The sequence below is a fragment of the Artibeus jamaicensis genome, unplaced genomic scaffold (assembly GCF_021234435.1).
Source record: "Artibeus jamaicensis isolate MK-2021 breed Jamaican fruit bat unplaced genomic scaffold, CSHL_Jam_final scaffold_1964, whole genome shotgun sequence".
Classification (NCBI taxonomy): Eukaryota; Metazoa; Chordata; class Mammalia; order Chiroptera; family Phyllostomidae; genus Artibeus; species Artibeus jamaicensis.
The window spans coordinates 29254353-29275549 of record NW_026522030.1 but is presented as its reverse complement, the minus strand read 5'-3'; positions in this window follow the sequence as shown (position 1 = coordinate 29275549).

Below are 21197 nucleotides of genomic sequence, written 5' to 3'. Positions count from 1 at the left end.
TCTCCACTGGGTGTCAGGGTTTTGCTTTTCAGTAAAATCTGTTTTGACCAAAAAGGTCATTTTCCTGAGCTATCAAGTCTGTGAGTCATTATTCTCATTCATTAGTTACACTATACTAGCATTATATTTTAAATAATCTAGGAAAAGTAAGCTATGGAAGTATATCTTTGAACTGGTGAGAGGCAGTATTGTGCAGTGGTCAAAGCTGGATTTTGGAATCAGGCTCAATTTCTCCTTTTCCTCTCACGGTCTGGCACCAGCAAGCTGCTCAAGAGCTTAGCATTCAGCTTTAGCATACAGTTCTCTTCTGTCAAATGGAGTTAATCATTCCCATTTTACAGGTTGTTTAGCTGATTAAGTAAGATATTCCGTGCAAAGTGTGACCTGATACATCGTGGTAGTTATCATTGTTGCTATCATCATTGGTAGAACTAAGAATAAAATCAAACAATCCATATTAATCCCCTTCATTAGAATACTGAGCCTCTCTGTCATCATTTTGGTAGTGACAGATGGCAGACACACCCACATTCAAACACATACTAGTATGCATAGTGGCCCTAAAGTGGCAGATGTGACGAATAGCTCATTTCAATTAGCATTTCTCTTTAGTCTTAACTTAAATTTTTGTTTAAAAGAATAAGTTAAATGAAAAACATTCTTGTTCTCAAGTGGGTTCCTATGTTATTTTTCCTTTAAGCAAGTTTTGAGGGCATAGGCTCCCTCGTGTCAGGCCTATCCATCACCATATTCAATGTTGGCACAGAAGGGTTGATCAGACCTATATTCTGTGCTAGGACCCTGGATTTTATCCCAAGGGAGACAAAAAAAGTACTGGGACCATTCCTGAAAAAGCAATGGGCATCACATAGAAGCTGCAGAAGAAAAATTCTGTAGGGCCTTTATAATATGTGGCTTGTTGCCTAGCAGTTTTAGTGAGCACTTGTTAAAAAAATACATGCCCCTTAGGGAATAAAAGGAATGTAATTTCCAAGACAAGATGAAGGACATAGCCAACTATCAACATTAAGCCAGGATGGAGAGGATTAACAGAGCCAAGATTAGTTACCAGTTAACATTTGTGAGGATATTTTATAGATCCAGCAAGTAGAACGGGCCAGGTTCCAGATGTCAGGCTGAGGTTACCAGCCTCCGGAGGGATCGGCAGATAATCTGTCTTAATTCCACTTTCTTTTAAAGGCAAAAGAAGAGGGGAAGAGTTGGAGAAAGTAATCAGGGAGGTGTAGTAGGGATGGAAGATATGCATGTAAACAGTAAGAACAATGCACTTTTCATTCACCAACATGTTTTAAAATTCGTTCTTTAGGTGTTTGATTAAAGTATGCAGCAGGTATTTTCTGGTATTCCTCTTAGCATGTCATTCAAGCATAACTATTTTATTATTTCCTAATGTCTCTGACATTGTGTGTCGAATATTCAGTACTTCATTTATTCATTCATTCATTTAAACATTCATTCACTTACATACCAAAAATTCTTTAGGCATTTTCTATAAGCCAAACAAAGGGACATTAAGGCATATTGATGCCCTGTAGGGCTCATGGCCTAATCAGGAGTTGAGATGTGGCCATATATTTGTCCTTTGCTGAGATAAGTAGGAAAATGAATGTGTGTCCATAGTCTTTGGGAGCATGGAGGCAGGGCCAAAGACCGTAATAGAGGTCTGGGAAGAATTTAGAAGACATGTATTATACGTCTGTTTATCTTAAAGGAGGACTGTGATGTTTGCTGCTGCAACATGGACTACCCAGGTAGGGAGCAGGGACCGCTGGGCCTGGAGACTGAAGTAACATGAAATTATTTGGGGAAAGTGAAGAATATTTCCATGGTTCACTGAACACATCAGGTGGGTAGGGAGGGTGCAGCCATGGGGATTATGCTGGGGAGAGTAGACTTTATCACATGAAAATAGGGAAGAATTTAACGTTGTTGGGCCAGACCATGCTAAACTTATTTAGTGTTTTGTATATATTTAATAGAGCTGAGAAAGGAAAGAATACAATGGAGGCAGTGGTTAAAACAAATTAATTAAAAGGACATGAACATGAACTAGAAGCCTGTCATCCTTTTGGCACAGGGCTGGTGTGCTTCCATAAAATGTTTCCTTACAGAATCCATACATCAACACATACACACACATACAATCTATGTTGTAGCAATAATCACTTCCATGTTCCAAACAAATGAATTCAGGTTCATCAAGGTTATGTATCTTGCTCAAACTACCAAGTTCATGAATGGCTGATGGAGACATCAAACCCAAGGGTATCGGGGTAAATGGCCATTCTCTCCCCTCTATGCCACGCTGCCCCAGGAAAACATTATTCCAGGTCAGAATTTCACAGGGCTTGAGGGAAGGCTGATGAGGATGTGTGGTAACTTGAAAGAAAGCTTGAAACAACCAAGTGAAACAGTCTATCTGCAACAGTCAAATGAGACCCTGAATCTTAATCTTCCTGTCCATAAAGACAGAGAAGGATGGTCAGGATTAACACAGCAGGCAATCTCTGCAGCCTGCCATCAGCAGTACACTCTGAGCACACACTGAACAGCACTTAGTCCTACCCAAGCCATTGTGACTGACAGGAAAAGTGCTCTGTCTCCTGAACATGCACAACACGAGTGATTTTCCCCAATGAATTATTCATTCAAGGCTTCCAAAGGAAAACACGTTGCTTTTCATTCAGTGAGAGGGCTGTGAGGAGGGGGATTAGAAGTGCTGAGGTGACAAGAAGGATGTTGACGTTATTTAACAGACTGAGGTGCTATAATAATAAGCTTTAAGGTAACAGTTGCTAAATAAAGGCAAGCCTAGTGAAATATGCAATTAAAAAAGAATAGAAATTGATTGGTGAAAACAAGTCAGCAATGACAAATGCAAGTTGGTTTGGTACCTAAGGTGTGAGAAGAATGTAAAGAAGGCAACATTCTGAAGATAGTTGTGGTTTCTTGAAAAGTCAAGTAATTATTAGGGATTCAAATGAATTCTGTGATGAATACTGAAATGTATGTGCTAATATTATTAGGAAATTTTTTAGCCACAGGAATTCTCTGTCAATGTGTGTTTTAAAATTAATTTTTGCCCCCAGAGGACAAAGGAAATTTGGGAATTGTCTTTCAAGGGTAACTTTAGAACACATACATAAAATAGAAAGAAAAAGTTGGGTCAGAAGAATTAAGTACATAAAAGACAAAGATCTTAATATTTTGAATTCTTACCGATCAATGAGAAAACTATATGCATCTCAGTGAAAATGGGGTAAGGATATTAACACACAATTCTCATGAAAAGGAACTAAAATGGTTAATATAACTTCACATGCAAACATTTTCAAAAGAAAACATCACAAAAACTCAAGTGCAAAGAATAATTTCAGATACTCTTTTTTCATTTAGGTCACTCAGTTGGTAATATTAAAATGATAAGGAGACTTGGCAAGTTTGTTAAGAAAATGGGTATCATCCTACATTGTATTTAGGAATGAAATGGATATATATATTTTGGGAGGCTATTTTGGTATAGTTATATATAAATATTGAGAAATTTTAAACAATTTAACAATCGTGTCTAGGAATTTATTCAAAGATGTAAGGGAAATATTACAATTTTTATATGAAAATATTATAATTGATAGAATAGTTACCCAATGAAGACTTTTACCTGTAACACCTATTTTGGTACTTATCATTACACATTGAAGTAGGTAGTAACTTCAACCTTATTTGACAGTGGAGAAAAACAGAACTGACTTCTTAGACATTAATTAATTTGCTCAAGGTCGCCCAACTTACAAGGAAAGAGTGAGAAGGGAACAGAACTTGAGTCTACCTGCGTAGCCTGCACTCTGTTGTTTGCAACAGAGAAGAAGCTTTCTTTAAAAACTTCCACTCAGCTGGTTTCTCAGATGAATGGACAATCTCCCTTCTCTCTGCAAAATGAAGGGATGGATGTTCACTGCATTCTGTGTACCTGACGTGAGTAGGTGTCCCTCTGCTGAGTGCAATCACTTCTGCTTCTCCAACTGAGTTATGTTTACCACCATCAGTTGTGTTTCTCCCCAAGCATTTATCTGAGGTATAATTATCCCTGTCATTTTGGAATTTAATTAAATATCATAAAAATTCCAGGCCCCATAAGACTGTGGAGAGACAAGAATTTTTGTTTCTATGAAAGCTAAGTTAAAAACTTAAACAGAATTTATACATTTGAGCTACTAAAAAGAAGTGTTGCTGTGGAATTAAAAGGGAGCACAACAGTTGTAAAATATTAGGAAGATTTTATAAACTCAATATTAATCATTTCATTGATAGTAGCTTTATGTTTTTATAAGTTCTTAGTCCATTTAAACACTAACAAATTAATATCTAAGGAGCACTGTGGTAGGCAGAGTAATGCTTCCCAAAGATGAACATACCCTTTGTACTTTCCCTAAAACCAGTGAATATGTTAGGTAACATGACAAAGAGGAATTAAGATTGCTAATGGTTCATCTTAAAATAGGGAGATTACCTGGGTAGGTCCAATATAACCAGAAGGATCCTTAAAAGTACAAGAGGGAGATAGAAGAGGAGAAAGTCAAAGAAAAATGAAATGAAAGGTGGAAGTTCAGCATGACGCCATGTGGAAAGGACTCAGCCTGCCATTGCTGCCTTTAAGAGTAGAGAAAAAGGTTATAAACCAAGGAGTTAGGACAACCTCTTGTAGAGGGGAAAAAGGTGAGGAAATAAACTCTCCCCTTGAGCCTCCAGAAAGGAACACAGTCCTGCTGACACAGTTTTAGCTCAGACTGGTGTTTGGCTTCAGACCTACATATAGGACAGGAAGATAAATTTGAGTTGTTTCTGCTACCAAGTTGTGGTAGTCTATTACATTACCAATAATACAACACTGTAAATGTGCTTTTAAAATTGTATGACCATTTCAAATTTTCCTCTTTCAATAGTGGACTTTGTAAGAAGATTTCAGAAGAGGGAAAAAGAGTAGAATTCCACATACCCACAAAGCAATAGTTTCTATTATTGCTTTAAAAGGTGAATGGGTTGTTGTGCAGCACTGTTAAGGGAATTGATGAAGACTATGGAGGTTATGAGGTAGAAGTCTAGAATCAGACTCCTTGCCTCGGGTACCTAGTAAGTACTCAGTAAATGTTAGCAATTTATTGTGACATGACAGTACAGCAGAAGTGCAAGGCACTCTAGAACATCTAAAGGAAAAGTGGTATTTCATAGATTCAGGTTAGTTTTACAGACCTGTCTACACTAGGTTCCTGTTTGCATGTGCAACTTGGTCCAGTTTGATAGGATTGCATATGCCAACAGTCCCTAAGTCTTTTTGCTCTTCCTGGTAAATTTTTAATTTCTCTGATACTTCTTTTTTCCTCTTCTTGCCAAGTCATTCATCTCTTAAGGTTGACCTTGAATTTCTTTTCTATGAAAATTTCCCAGATAACTGCAACCTGTAGTAGTAATTTCTCCTATAGCCATTCTGGAACGGGGTATTCATGGTTATCGAATTGAAGTCCATACAGTTTAGGACTGTATTAAAAGGTCTTTCTGGAATAAAGAAAATGATGAATTCAGAGGAAAGGGGTGAAGTCTCAAATGATAGGAGATTACTTAGCTGAAAACTCCTCAGGAATGCCGAGGTCCCTGAAGTCAGGAAGGGCATATTTAGAATGATGAAATCTCTAAGGGAAGAGTAATGAGCACTAACTGTGGGTACATGGAGACAGAAACAAGACATGACACTGGGGATGGCTTTTTAAAAGTGCTGTTCTGTTAATAAAAAGCCTAAAATGGGGTTTGTGAGCTGGTCTTCCCCCACCTTGGTAACTATAAAATTTGAGGACAGAAATGTTATAGTAAACATGTCTCTCTGTTTACTACCACCTACCACAAGATGGTGCCTTGCACACTCAGCTTTCAAAGATATTATTTCAGTTGTTGTTCATTGGATTCTGAATGCTCCATGTACCCAAATGCTCCATGGGGCCCCATAGTGGGAGTTCAGGAACTTACTTTAATATCTATGAAAATATGAGAGAGAATAAGGAGACAAGTCACAAACTGGGAAGAATATTTGCAAAAGACATTTGATAAAGAAAAAAACTATTAAAACTTAACAATAAGGAAAGGAACAACCCTACTAAAAATGATCTAAAGACTTAGACATCTCCACAAAGAAGATGTACAGAGAGCCAAGAATCAGATGGAAAGATGCTCAACATCATAATCATTAGGAAAAAAAAGTATTTTTAAATCTAATTTTAATTTTTATTAAAGCAATATGTGTACATAATTTAAAAAGCCAAATTATACCACAGGAATGTCAATGAAAAACAGAGGTTTCCTCTTCCACTTCTTCCCAATTCCTGGGTCCTACTCCTCACAGGCAGCTCTTCTCAACTGTTTTAGCTTATTTTTTCTAGTATTTTCTTTCATATGCTCATGGAAATCCACTGGTTGCCAGTTATTTCTTGGTTTCTAAAAATTTTAGATATTCTCTACTGAATTCCCACCATGGAGGTGAGAAGGTAGATTATTAGGGAATCTTTATTTGAAACAATGAGACGCTGATGCCTATTAGAATGGCTGAAATGCAGAACACCGACATCATCAAATGCTGATGAGAATGTGGAGCAACATGAATGTTCATTCTGTGCTGGTGTGTATGCAAAATGATATAGCCGCTTTTGGAAGACAGTTTGGCAGTTTCTCATCAAATCAAACACACTCTTACTGTATGATCCTGTAATCATTCTTCTTGAATTTTACCCAAATGAGTTGAAGATTTATGTCCACACAAAATCTTCACATGTCTGTTTATAGTAGCTTTATTCGGACCTGATAAAACCTTCAAGCCACCAAAATGTCCTTAGTAGGATAAATAAACTGTGGGAATATTATTCAGCACTAAAAAGAAACAAGCTATTCAGTCATAAAAAGACATGAAGGAATATTAAATGTATACTAGTATGTGAAATAAACCAATCTAAAAAGGCTACATAATCTGATTCTAACTATGTGACATTCTGGAAAAGGCAAAACTATAGAGACAGTAAAAATACCAGTGGTGGTCAGGTGTAGGAATAGGAGGGAGGGATGAACAGGTGAAGCAAAGGAAATTTTTAGGACAGGGAAACTACTTTGTGTGACACATTAATGTAAATTGTGGATCTTGGGTGATAATAATAATAATGTTGATGATAGGGGGAGCTGTGTGTGAGTGATAGTGGGGAGTATATAGGAACTCTCTATACTTTCTACACAATTTTGGTGTGAACTGAAATTACTCTAGAATAAAATCTATTAGTATATGTGGTGCTGAAGTGAGCACTAGAATAAAATCTATTAATTAAATGTATTACCCACATACATGTGTATATCATCTAAAGATGATATATGGATGATATCTATATATCATCTTTAGATATATCTATATATCTATATATGTATATATTTATATATCATCTTTAGAGATATCTATATATATTTATATATCATCTTTAGATATATCTATATATATCTATATATCATCTTTAGATATATCTATATATCATCTTTAGATATATCTATATATCTATATAGATATATTTATATATCATCTATAGATATATATATGTATCTATATATCATCCTTATATATATATATCTATAGATGATATATAGTTATATATGTCATCTTTTTGTGAGATGTTATATATATCTCACAAAATCTTGTGAGAAAATTTATATCACACAAATATATATGTGAGATACATTTTTATATACACATGCATTTGTATATATATATCACATAGGAGATATATACTTTAAAACATATGGCTATATATTTAAACAGTTTGTGTGTGTGTGTGTGTGTGTGTGTGTGTGTATGTATATACACACATAAGTTCTAATGTCTTAATGTCTTACCTTTAGAGGATATCCTGGGGTACTTGACCTGTTAATATATAAGTAAAAAAGATGACAACTTCTCTTTTGCCTTCTGCCTTTCCTATCAATGTCTCTCATGCACTGGATAAAAATTATTGACCTTCAGTCTCCAAGGCTGGCTTTGTCTGTCAATGACTGTGAATTAACTAAGTAAATGAGCTTTGGGTTCTTACCCCATTGCTTACATCATTTTTGTTTTGTCCTTAGAATATGTTTTCAGATATCTAATAGAACCTGTAACCCCCCCGTTTAGAACCTACCTTTCAAGTGTCCCCTCTTGTCATTCCTCACTGTCATCCTTTGTGTTCTTACCTTAAAGGAAATCGTTCTGTTACTTGAGAATATCACTTTTATTTTACTGCCTTTCCCAGTGGGGCCTTACACTTGCTGTTCTCTCTTCTACACTGTTCACTCTATTACTCATTTATCTCTCTTTGCTTTTCCAACTGTATCTGCCCTATGTATTTTCCAAACTAATACAAAAGATTAAAAATCAAATGAATAATTGCAGGTCATCTAAAGAAAGGTATTTTGTATTTGTGGAACTCTACTTCCAGAAACCCAAGTTACTTTGCAGGATCAGAAGAGGTATCCCTGAATTACTGTGGGAATGGGAAAGGGCCACAGGGATGAAATATGGAAATGAGTAAGGGAACCCAGGATGGGCAGCATGGGGTCATGATTGAAAACATAGACTCTGGTCTATGGTCAAACGAACTTAGGTGCAATTCCTAGCCCCTTATAACTATGTGACCTTGACAATTAACGTCTTCAAACTCCACCTTCCTCACCTGTCAAATTGGAAGTGTGACTGTCTCCTACTTGACAAGCTTTTTGTAAAGATTATGAGTGTAATCATTAAGTCCATATTAAATATTACTGGTATCATTACAGATTCCCTTTTGGGTATGTTAAATTTAAGTGCCTGTGGGCTACCCAGGGTGCTGGAAAGCTGTTGCATACATGCTTCCAAATTTCAGGAGCAAGATGTGGGTGAATGATTTTAATTTGAGAGTCATCAACATACACAAAGAACTTGAGGCTCTGGGTTGGAGTGAGATGGCCTAGGGAGAGTGGGAAGAATAAGCTAGTAGCCTCAGACTTCAAATTTACAGGATGGAAACAAAGAGAGATTCAGAAAGGGACTGAGAAAATATCAGGGGAGTTATGGTGTATTATCTTTGAAGAAGATGGATGGTCAGTTTGGGGGAATCAGTAACTTCGTGACTTGTCTCTGCATTCCAGATCCACCATGCATGCGAATGAAATTTTGCTTGAGGAAAATGACAGATGATTACATATCACAGACCTCTAAGGGTTTCTGACAGTTAAATCTCTGAATAGTATATCTGTGAAAGTCAAGAGTCTCATGAACTTTTGAGACTCCTGATATGATCAGCGTGTTTCTTTGAAACACAAAACTGAGTCATCTTTATAGGATGGCACTGTGCATGACATCACTGGCAATAAAACTATTCAGGCTTTAAAAATAAATTTAAAATATAGAATTTTTCTTGACTACTGGTTCCTGCAGCAGTAAAATATATACTTTGAGTCACACAGAGTTGTGGATGGTTTAATTAAAAGCTAGCATTCCATGAATATTATAGAGATAAGAGACTTGCAGCCAAGGGTGCGGTGCCTTATGTGAAAATGTAAACTTAACAAGTGGTAATGTTATCTTCTGGATTGGATTTTTAAATAGACTAGCTGTAATGCCCCATAAAGCAGCACTCTTAATTTGTAAAGTCGGGTTGTACCCCTCCTCTGCATCCCTTTGCTGACTTTTAGGTCTGGCTGAGAGAAGAGGACATGAAACTTGAAATAGGATCTTTGCATAACAAACGCATATGATTCATACCTGATGTGCAGAAAATGGCAATCTGCCAACAAGCATCCATGAGTGGCCTGGCCATTTGTCGAAATCTCATGGGTGGACCTAGATTTAATTGTACATAGAAGTGCAAAGTATTTCTGTTCTCAGAGGGAATTGCCTGTCTCTGTGGGCCACTGTGGACGATGCTGGCAATAATGCGGTTCAGGTAATTGCTATTTTGCAGAGCTCTGGATGGGTGGGGTCATTCACTTAGTATTGCCATACTGCCTCAGTTTCACTGAGCTGGGATCAAAAGGTGCTTAGCTTGAAGTGAAATGAATGAAATGAGAAACAGAAAGCCAGAATCTCATCCCTTCTGGGCTACTAACCCTGTTTTCCTAAGCTGGCAGTGTTTTGAAAGCCGCCCTGTCTGGCCTTTGAAATTGCATTCAAATCCTTCTCGGAAAGTCCTCTGACAGTAACCAATCTCATATGGTGAGGGCAGCTTGAGACCGAAAAAGGAACACATAACTGTGATGGGCCTATTGAATATACTAGAAGGCATCTTAAAGTGGAATAATACAATTGGTTTCAAAAGCTACACTTCCCCCTAAAAGTCACCAGCAAGGGTAAATTGGATGGGAATGCGTAAAAATTGAGTTCCTTGAGCTTTTTTCCCCCATGACTTGGTACTAGTAAATTTTCCTCAATCTCCTTTTATTTTCTGGCTTCTCTTCTCTCATTCATGTACTAGAGTAGAATATAAACAGCTGGTTCATTTGCAATCCATTATGACATTTATAATACTGCCATCCTCATAAAGACAAGGTTTATTGTTAGGGATATGCTATTTCCATAGTCTAACAACTTGTTATGTGACAGATAGTATATCCAGATTTTTAATTTATAATTCATCACAATTTGGTCCAGTTGAAAGTGACCCAAAAAATGGCAAACATGGAGCATTTTTTTTCCTGTGCTTTTAAGAATAACAATTGAAACATGACCAATTACTCAAAATGAACCAGCTTTCTTTGTCTCTTTGGAGTAAAAATATTTTTAGCCAGTTCCTGGGTTTCTGTGAGCTGTGCATTTTGACTCAGACACGTCCCTCCTGGTATTTATACTTTTATTCATAAACTTGGAAATTGACAAGGTATTATAAATAGTCTTTCAAGAAGTCCTATTTTAGGAACTGTGCACCAAAGAGGGAAAGATTAGTTGCCTCCACCTTAATAGGTTTAAACCTCAGTCAGGGGGGAAAAAAAAGCATGTCTTTTTAACTAATACCATGTCATCTTCTTAATCATGCTGATTCTGAATAATTCAGCCTCTGTGGAAGTTGCAGAGCCAGAATCTATAGCTCTGTCTCTCTGGAGAGTGGTGGGGGGAGGAGTTTATTATTACTGAGCCTGACAGGAGAGAGCTCTGGCAGGTTAATTGCTACAGCAGGACTAGCTGGGAGTTTGCTGGTGATATATAGCAACTAAAGGGAGTGAAGGGGATTGACTATGCCTGTTACAGCACAAATATCTTCATGCGCCTCAGGTTTCTCAAGAAGATATGAGAAATAAATGTTCACTGTTCATTTTCTGTCTGCACAATACAAATAGCCTCTGGCTGAACATGGCGACTGCAGCACAGAGAATTTAAAAAAAAAAGAAGAAGAAGAGGGAATTTGCAAATTAACATTATTAGGAACATTCCTGCCTGAAAGTGCTGAAAATCAATTCAATATATTTTGCATTTTAATGAATTGCCAAAGAGATAAATCAGCTGTGTTTGAGGAACGCATGCCTGGCAATGATGTTTTCTTATCACATCTTGTCTTAACTGATAGCATTTAATATGAAACCAGTGCTAATTGAAGGCGTGGGAAATGTAACTGCTAGTTAATGAAGTAAATGCATGCTAGTTATGCAGAATTAGAAATTTGCTTTAATATACTACCTCTAATATTGTCTTCCTGCTCTTATGGCTCCTAATTCCAGAGGAGTGTAATGCTCAGTGTTATAAATGGTTGAAAGGGAAAGCAGCATCATTGCCCGAACCATAGCTAAAGGCCACTGTGTTTTAGTCCCCCAGTGGTAACAGGATGCAAATACTGTTGTTTTTATTTTATGCCGTAAACAAAAAATTTCAATTCCTGAACTGTGGGGGGAGGGAGGCAGAATCCAACACTTGTTTTTTAATAAAGAAAACAATATAACTCTTGAATCTATCAGCCGTTTGCACTGTTTAAAGTCACCTAGTTGAAAGAGGAAGTGGGTTTGTTAACCTCAGCATTATTGAGGTTGTAGCTTCTCTATGGCATGTCTGTCAGTGCTCACTCAGCACACAGTATGTACTCATTCAAATATTACTGAGTGAAGGAATGGATGGATAATTGCCCTCCTTTGATCCGTCTCTAAATAACAAAGGGTCATGGCCTTTCCCACTATGTATGTATACATGTTTAACAAACATAACATGCATTATGTACCCATACCCTTTTATATGTGCTGTATTAGCACATAAAATATACCTGCAGTTTTTCTTATGTCTACTGTAAGGATGTGTTCGATTTCCAAATTGCATTGTTTTTCCTAATTGCATTTCATTCTCCTGTAGGTCATGCATTTTCTTTCTTTCTTGTTTTTTTTTTAATTATGTAAAACAAAATAAATGAGGCAATTTTTTCTTTGAAAATAATTTCTCAAAAAGTAATAAATGGCTTATCATTTGGCAAACTAAAATTAGGCAGCAGCAAAGGAGGAAATTTATGTTATCTTATGCACCACAGAATGCTTCTCGTCTGGAGAAGGCTGAGGTATCCTCTGCCTTCTATCAATGAAATGGAAAGCCTTACCAAATCAAAAACATTTGGCTGCTGCAAGACTTGCTCTCTGTAACGCAATTCATAGGTTTCATTCTTCTTAAATTTTTAATCTCATCACTAGTGTGTCAAATAACTAAACATTAAATTTTTTATTGTAAGGAATTCATAATTAATTAACTGTATGTAACAAAGAGAAATATTCTAATGAATAGAAAATAAGTTCATTAGATATTAACCATGGAAAAATTGGAAGGTCTGATGTAATGTGTTATCTGCTGAATTAATGGGAGCTTATATGTAGGTTATCAGCAATAGTATGACTCTTAGTTTTTATAATTGAGAATAAAGTGAGAAAGAGTTTTGATGCCTAATCATTACTGTCAATTTATAACTGCTTTTATTTGTTGGACTTTTGAAAGTCAATTATCTCCCCAAAGCCAATTTTAAGCTAGAATAGGCTTTTGCTTTCACCATTTTCTCTGGTATCACCTCTCCATGCTCAGCATTATTGTTCACCTCCCAACTTAAAGAGCTCTCTGTGGAGCAGGGAGAGAGGACAGAGATCTCCCACTGCTTTGTCTCTGGTCCTTTGCTGAAGCCATAGAACTTCAGCCACTGAGAAGGTGAATGTCAAAAACAATGAGACTGTGTATTTCAGAGGATAAACTTATGTGTCTTGCTGGGTTGTTATTGCTTTGCCCGTGGTTATACCTCCAACATTGAAAAATGTGGCCATAGTTCTGTTGCGTTGGTCATCTGTGCTCCTGTTTAGGTCAGTAACATTTTCTAGTATCTACTCAGGGCAAGTGACTGTACTTGGAGCTGTGCTCCACAGCACAGTTGTGAGAATACTAGCAGGGATATAGTTGAACAAGCTGGGGACTTCAGGCACAAGTTTTCAACTCAAATGCCCTCTCTCCTGTTCACCTTGTGTGTTCCCCAGCAAGGTGTTATGTTCTGAGTCTCAGTTTCCTTTTCTATAAAATGAATACAGTAACACCAGAATTATAACTCTTAACGGGGTTGCTGAAGTTATATGGGATAGAAATATACACTAGTATGGTACAAGATAGAAACCAAGAGCAGCACTAATAGAAATATTAATAGTCACGGTTTTACCAAGAGTAGGGCTGTTAAGTTAAATGTAAAAATCAAGATACACTCTCTTTGTAAAAAGTGAGATTGAGCTCTAATGTCCACTCTCTGGAGCTGTATCTCATGTTTATGTAAAAATCTCTCTGTGATTACAGATTCTAAAGTTAAAGGCTTTGCTTTCATTTATTTTGTTAAATATTTGGACAAAATTATATATAGCATAGAACTAAATCTTTCTTGCTATTAAGATCAGGTCTCTACTGATTAACTTGTTAACATCTTCTTATCCTGATTATCTCAAGTAACTGTGGAGTGAGTCAAATGTAAACCCTGCACACAACCAAATTTTATAAACATCATATATAAAACATGAAGTTATTTAATAAACATGAGGTGCTAAGGTGATGAATTCTTACAGTAAACCCAAGGGTAAAGAGCCTTTAAAAATTAATCTAATTCCTCCCGATATACTTTTCTAGAGAGATCATGACATGGTGCGCAGCCAAGCTGGCTTTGGAAGACCGTCTCTAGCAGCAATTTTTTTCTGATCATTTAAAATGCCAATTGCAGGTGTCAGAGGGATAATTGGCCTGGGCCTGAACTGGAAACCCTATTACATAAAAGCCTTGGGACTTCTTTCCTTTTATTGATTTCGTTCAATTTAATATAAGCAATATTTTAAAGTAGCTACTAAAAATTAATGATGACCAAATTTCAAATTTATTCAGCATCTTACATCTAATTAAAGCAATACATATAGTATTTTTAGATAGTTTTATTGAAGTGTAATTGATACACACAAAAGAAACTGGGCATATTTAGTGAATACAACTTGATAAATTTGGAGATATGCATACACCCATGAGCTGTAACCAACATCAAGATAATAAATATACCCTTAACCTCCAAAAGTCTCCTCCTGTACCTTTGTTTATTTGTTTTTGGGTAAGAACACCTCACGTGAGAGCTATCCTCTAAACAGTTTTTAAGAGTATAATACTGGACTATAGGCAGTGTGTTGTACAGCATGTTTCTGCAACTTATTCATCTCGTATAATTGAAACTTTGTGTTTGTTGAACAGCACCTCCCATTTCCCCCTCCCTCATCCCCTGGTAACCACCATCTTACTCTCTGTTTCTAAGAATTTCACTATTTTAGATACCTCATTTAAGTGGGGTCATAAAGTATTTATCCTTCTGTGACTGGCTTATGTCACTTAGCATAGTGTTCTACAGGTATATTCATATTGCATATAGCAAGATTTCCTTTTTCAAGGATGAATAATAACATTTCAAGTTATGTATCTATCACATTTTCTTTATCCATTTATCTGTATATGGGCATTTAGGTTGTTTCCATGTCTCGGCACTTGTGAAACATGTTGAGGTGAACATGGGAATGCTAGTATCTCTTTTGGATCCTGATTTCAATTCTTTCAGATATATGTCCTGAGTGAGGTTATTGGATCATAGGGTGGTTCTATTTTTAATTTTGTTAGGAAGATCCATACTGTTTTCCATAGCTTCTGTGCCACTTTACATTCCCGCCAACAGTGTATAAGGGGCCTAACTTTTTCACATTTTCACCAATACTTATCTTTGGGAGTTTGATAATAGCCATCCTAATAGCTGTGAGTTGATATCGCAATGTGTTTTTTTAAAATATTTTATTTATTTGTTTGTTTGTCTGTTTATTTATTTTTAGAGAGAGGGGGAAGGGAAGAAGAAAGAGTTGGAGAGAAACATCAATGTGTGGCTGCCTTTGCTGCACCCCGCTACAAGGGACCTGGCCCACAACCCAGGCATGTGCCCTAGACTGGGAATCAAACCAGTGACCCTTTAGTTTGCAGGCCAGCAGCACTCAGTCCATTGAATCACACCAGCCAGGGCTCAATGTGGCTTTGATTTGCATTTCTCTGATCACTAGTGATATTGAATAGCTTTTAACATAGTTGTTGGCCACTTACATCTCTTCTTTGAAGTAATGTCTCTTCAAGTCCTTTTCACTCTTTGTAGTTATTTTTTGCTATTAAGTTATACGAATTCATAATGTATTTTGGATATTCGTTCCTTAAGAGTTATATGGTTTGCAAATATATTCTCCCTTCCCATGGTTTGCCTTTTAATTCTGTGAATTGTTTTCTGTACTGTGAGGAAGATTTTTAATTTAATGTAGTTCCACTCATCTATTTATGCATTTATTACCTTTGCATTTGGTGTTATGTCCAAGAAATCATTATCAAGATATGTCAAGAAGCTTTTTCTGTTTTCTTCTAGGAGTTTTACAATTTCAGATCTCACATTTAAGTCTTCCATCACCTTTGAGTTGATTTTTATATATGGTGTAACATAATAGTCCAATTTCTTTCTTTTGCATGCAGGCATCCAGTTTTCAACACTATTTATTGAAGAGACTGTTCTCTCCTTGTTGTGTATTTTTGGCACCCTGCCAAAGATCAGTGGACTATATGTGCATAGGTTTATTTCTGGGCTCTCTATATTCTATTCCATTGGTCTCTATGCCTGTCTTTATGTCAGTACTATACTGTTTTAATTACTTTTGCTTTGGAATATATTTTGAGATGGGGAAGTGTTATACTTTCAGTTTTGTTCTTCTATGTCAAGGTTACTTGGGTTACTCAGGGCCTTTTGAATTTCAAGACTTTTTTTCTATTTTTGTAGAGAATGTCATTGAGATTTTGATGGAGCACATTGAATACACATACTGTGGGTAGTATAGTCCCTTGTTCATAGACTGGAAAACTTAATGTTATTAAAATATCTGTACAGATTATGTTTTAAATATAAAAATAAATGTATGAAGTAATACAATGCTTATTTTAAAAATGAAAAAGAAAGGTCATGTGTATGTTACAATTTTAGTTTTGCTAAATAATATTTCCAACATATCTGCTTCCCTTTTTTCCAACCTTCTTCCTCTCCAAATCTCCTTCCGCAAAAACATACTCTGTTGTAGCATACGTTTAAATACTTAGAGAAGGGCTATGTAATATATATTACTGCCTTCAAAGAATAATAAAAAGAATAAATGGCCTTTTAAAAAGATGATAAATATTAATATAATCATTTTTCCTCAGAGTCAAACTTGTCTCTACTTCCTTTTTATAATGCTGTTTAGTGGTTTGTGTGATTTTGGTGGTTTTTTTTTTTTTTAAGTAAAAGCAATGCAGTTTATTTGTGGCCATGGATAGGAGAAATGGGAGGGAGGATAAACCCTCAAAGCACTTCTCATTCAGCTCAGCTGACAAGTCATACATATGGAAGAGTAGAAAAGAAGGGGTGGTTTAGGTAAATAAGGGGGAGGGCTAGTCATGATTTTTCTGGAAAAGAGGTGATGGTTTTCCCCAGAATCAGCATTTCTGCCCCATTTCTGTCCTTTTATGGATCCTCTGGTCATTGGCATGGTGATCATCAACTGTCATGGTGCTGGTTGCTGTGTCATTTTGTGTGAAGATGAGATTATAACGAGGTGTGAGGTGGACTGGAATTCAATTTGGTGGCCATCTTGGTCTTAACTGATTTTAACTGGTTCCTTCTTGGGAGGGAGTTACTAATGATAGGCCATCTTATTTTTCCAGAAATAAACAGGGTTAAGGTGGGATGGGGGTTTCAGCCAGGTCACATAGGCCTATCGTGGTGTAACAAATCCCCTCTTCTCTGTTTTTGTTTCTTATTCTTGAGGGGTGCTGAGGGATGAAGGCTCGTCTTCTGTACCTTCTTCCAGCTGCAGGCATTTGTTGTCAGGGTCCCTGTTAGAGGAGTGAAACCTCTCTCTAGCCAGCTTCAAGTGGGTCTGTTTATCTCCTGGCTGTAACCCCAAGTGTTCATATTCCTGAGGTATCACCATCTGTAGTTTAATTGCCTTAAATCTTTTAAAGACAAAAGAAACTAGGGAGTTCAGGAGGCAGGGTCCATGGATGAGCAGAAGGATAGTGACAAGCAATTCTAAGAAAGGGAAGAAACCAAGTGAGGCTAGGAAAAGTACCTCTTATTGTATTCCAGATATCCTGGGAGTTGTAGTGGGTTCTCCCAAACAAGTGTAACCATTTGACTTGGTTGTATACCTCACAGATATTGACTTCTACCTGCTCACTATTGATTATTCATGTATAGCATGAGGAGTTGATAACCACACATATTCCACCTTGTTTAGCTAAAAGTAATCCAGGGCTTGTCAGTTGTGGCCCACCATTTTGTTAATGGTGCTATAATATGTTGCACTAGCCATGGCATAGATGACTCCTTGTTTTGCCAGCTAGTAATCTAAAGCAATTCTATTGTCTAAGGATCTATATGAATTCTAGGTGATCTGTTTGAGTCTTAGAGCTTGAGCAGCAGAACTGGCCAAGGAACTGACTGTAAATTCCATAATATCAAATGTTTAATGAGAGATATGCCTATGAAAACAAGATAAAAAGAAAAGTTAATGGTCAGAGCAAGTTTAAACTAGCTTCTGAGTTTGTAAGGCTGTCAGTTGAGGGTTCTAGATGTAAGGTTTGAAGCATTTGTAGTTTGAAATGCCTCTGATCTTGTTATCAGATGTTTAGGTAAATGCTCTGGTGTGGCTTACATAGCATCAGTTACTGGGATTGTTTAAGCATGAGTTGTTGTGGTTATTTTCTGAATTTTATATCAAGTTGTCCATCTTTAGCTTGCATGTTTGCAAGGAGGCTAGTTTAGTTCTCACTAATTTCTAGTCGAAGATGAGAGAAAAACTGAAAATATGTTTAGAGAGTCATAGGTAGATATTGGATGAAATTAGAAGAATTTAAGATCCAGTCCAGTTTATAAGTAGAAAACAAAACACCAAAGGGAATGAACAGGACTGGAATCTAGTATCCAAAAAGGTGTATTGTCGTTTCTATTGAAATATAATTTTTGTCTCTAAAATCACCTTATCAAGGAGAGCCAAAGTAAGACTAATTTATTTTATAAACCCAGTTTCAATGAATCTGGCCTGTTATTTGCATAAGTACAAAAAATAACAATTGATCACATAAGCTCTCTTAAATCTGCCTTGTTGGAATATCATAAGGAACCTCCAGGGTGAACTTCAAATAGCTCTTAAGGTTAAGAAACCAAGCTTCATAGTTGCCATCAGCATTTTCCTGCAATACCTAGCAATTTAGGTGAATTCCCTAGGTACTTCAGGTTCCCCCAAATGTCTTGAGGTTCTTCCTCTGTCATCTTCCAGGGAAGCAACCTTCATTTCTTACCTGGAAAGACTGCTGTCAACCACATAAGCAGGATAGCAGGCTGTTTTCCATGGGGCTTGTATTGGCCTTTAAACTCAACCTTAACTTATTAGAGCTTTCTGGTCACATCCAGAGTCTGTGCATATCTCTTTCAAACATGACCTTACAAAGTGTTGATTAATAAAACCGATCACCAATTCTGTCCTGTTAAAAAAGAATAGAGTGTTATTGAATTTATGTAAACAACCATATTGCCTTGAAAATAATAAGACTTATTCAGTGTCTCTAAATTTCTGGAGGGATCAGTCAGGTAGGGAGAAAAATATAAATGTTTCATTACTGCTTACAAAGGTATAATTTACTAACCTTCTCTAAGTCATAAGTAGCTGAAGAGAAAACAAGTTTTCTTATACCTGGAAGGTTTTTTTTAAAATCAGCAATATTTCCAACAAAAAGTTATGAAAATAATTATTGCCCTCAGTTCATCCAGTCCTATATAATCAATTCTTGTTTATCTTGATTGTGTCAGAATTTCATGAACCTAGTTTTTCCTCAGAGCTTTATAAATCTTCGTCTAGCTTAAAGGTATGACCTAAAAGCTGAGTCTCAGAAAACTCTGTGTTAGAATAAGTCAGAGTCTTTTTAGTGGATCTTTCTGGAATGACATATTTGCAAAAGTAACAGAATAATGTAACATTTTAAGATAATTAGAATTACAAATAAAAGTATATCAGAACCTTGTAGACTCCTAGAGATTTTTGTAAGATGTCTTGAATATTTATCTTGATAACAATAATGCATGTACACTTGCATAATATAATTAGTTCCTTACTTGACAAAGCTTCCAGTGTAACTTAATAAGCCTAATTAGTTTAAAACTTTTCTCCTGAAAGGACAGAAAACAAATCTTTTGAGGTATTCTAGGGGCTCATTGGAAAAACTCAAAGCCATTTCTACACTAAGGAAAGGTATCTTTTAAAATTTAAACCCTGGGAAGTATGACAAAAACACTGGACCAAAAAGATTATGTATCATTATAAAACAATATTAAATTATTTATTTACCCAAAGTGACAATGAAAAGGTAACAAATAAAAATGTAAATTAGTAAAACTTTAGTTCTTAGAATTCAGAAGATTGTTTTCTTAAGTAATTAGCACATGACTAAAACAATGTGATGCAGAATTATTTTAATAAAACATAGAATCTGTGTTTTTGGGGCAGAAAAAATGTATAATCTTATCCAGTGTAGAACAATAAGTGCAGGAAAAATGTTTGCCTTTTAAAAGAGCAAAAAACTAATCAAACTCATTCTGAATTAGTTTTCTTTTGATATTTAAATTCATTTACTTAGTTAAATTTCAATATTATTCAGCTTAACTGTATACAAAATTTTCTCAAGATTTTTCTTTATAGGCCTTCTACAGCTTTCTTAGTCCCTCTTAGTTTGTCTTGTCTTACTTATTCAGAAATAACCAACCTTATTTTAGGACAAACTTTGTTCTTTTAATACCTTCAAAAAATGTATTTCCATACATTATACCTTCTATTACTAAGAACATACAGTTCCTTTCTATCTTAATTAGAAATCTTAACTCTTAGCAACTTCAATTTTTAGTGACAACTAAAAAACAAGGAATTAGCATTCTTTAGATTGATACATTAATGGACACATTTAATAACTTTTAAAATATTTTTCCTCATTGTACAATTTTTTAATGTGGTATAAGACTTGTTTACTAATGGACCCAATATCTTTAGTTTCTCTATAATAAGCAGGAAGTAGATAAATCTATTTTAGTAATAAATGTTTCATTATTTTATCTTATTTAGAAATGGTCTAGACATTCAATGAATGTCCACAAAACTTTAAATTTTCAAGTTGTAAAAGAGATTTGTAGAACTGTTTAAATACAGTTTTGCAACAGAGATATGATTTTAAAGTATTTAACTAAACCAAGTGCAAACCAACTTTAACATAAAATATTCCTCCAAATTATGTTCTAAAAAGTTTTTGGGTTCACCTGTTATTCATTTAAGATTTTGCTCAGATGATCAGCAATTTGCATGCTATAAGAATTTATTTAAAGCCATTTTACAGTTATAATCAATCATAGGATGTATTCCATTGTCTCTGAGAGGCCTGAGGTCCTCTCCTTTAAGGTGTCCCTTAAGGTCAACTTATGGATACACACAGATGACAGAAAATGAAAAGCCAATGCACACAATAAAGTTGGAAGGCTCAGAGGCAAAAGGAGCATCTTCGGAAAGCCTGATTTTAAAGTGGAAGATTTTTC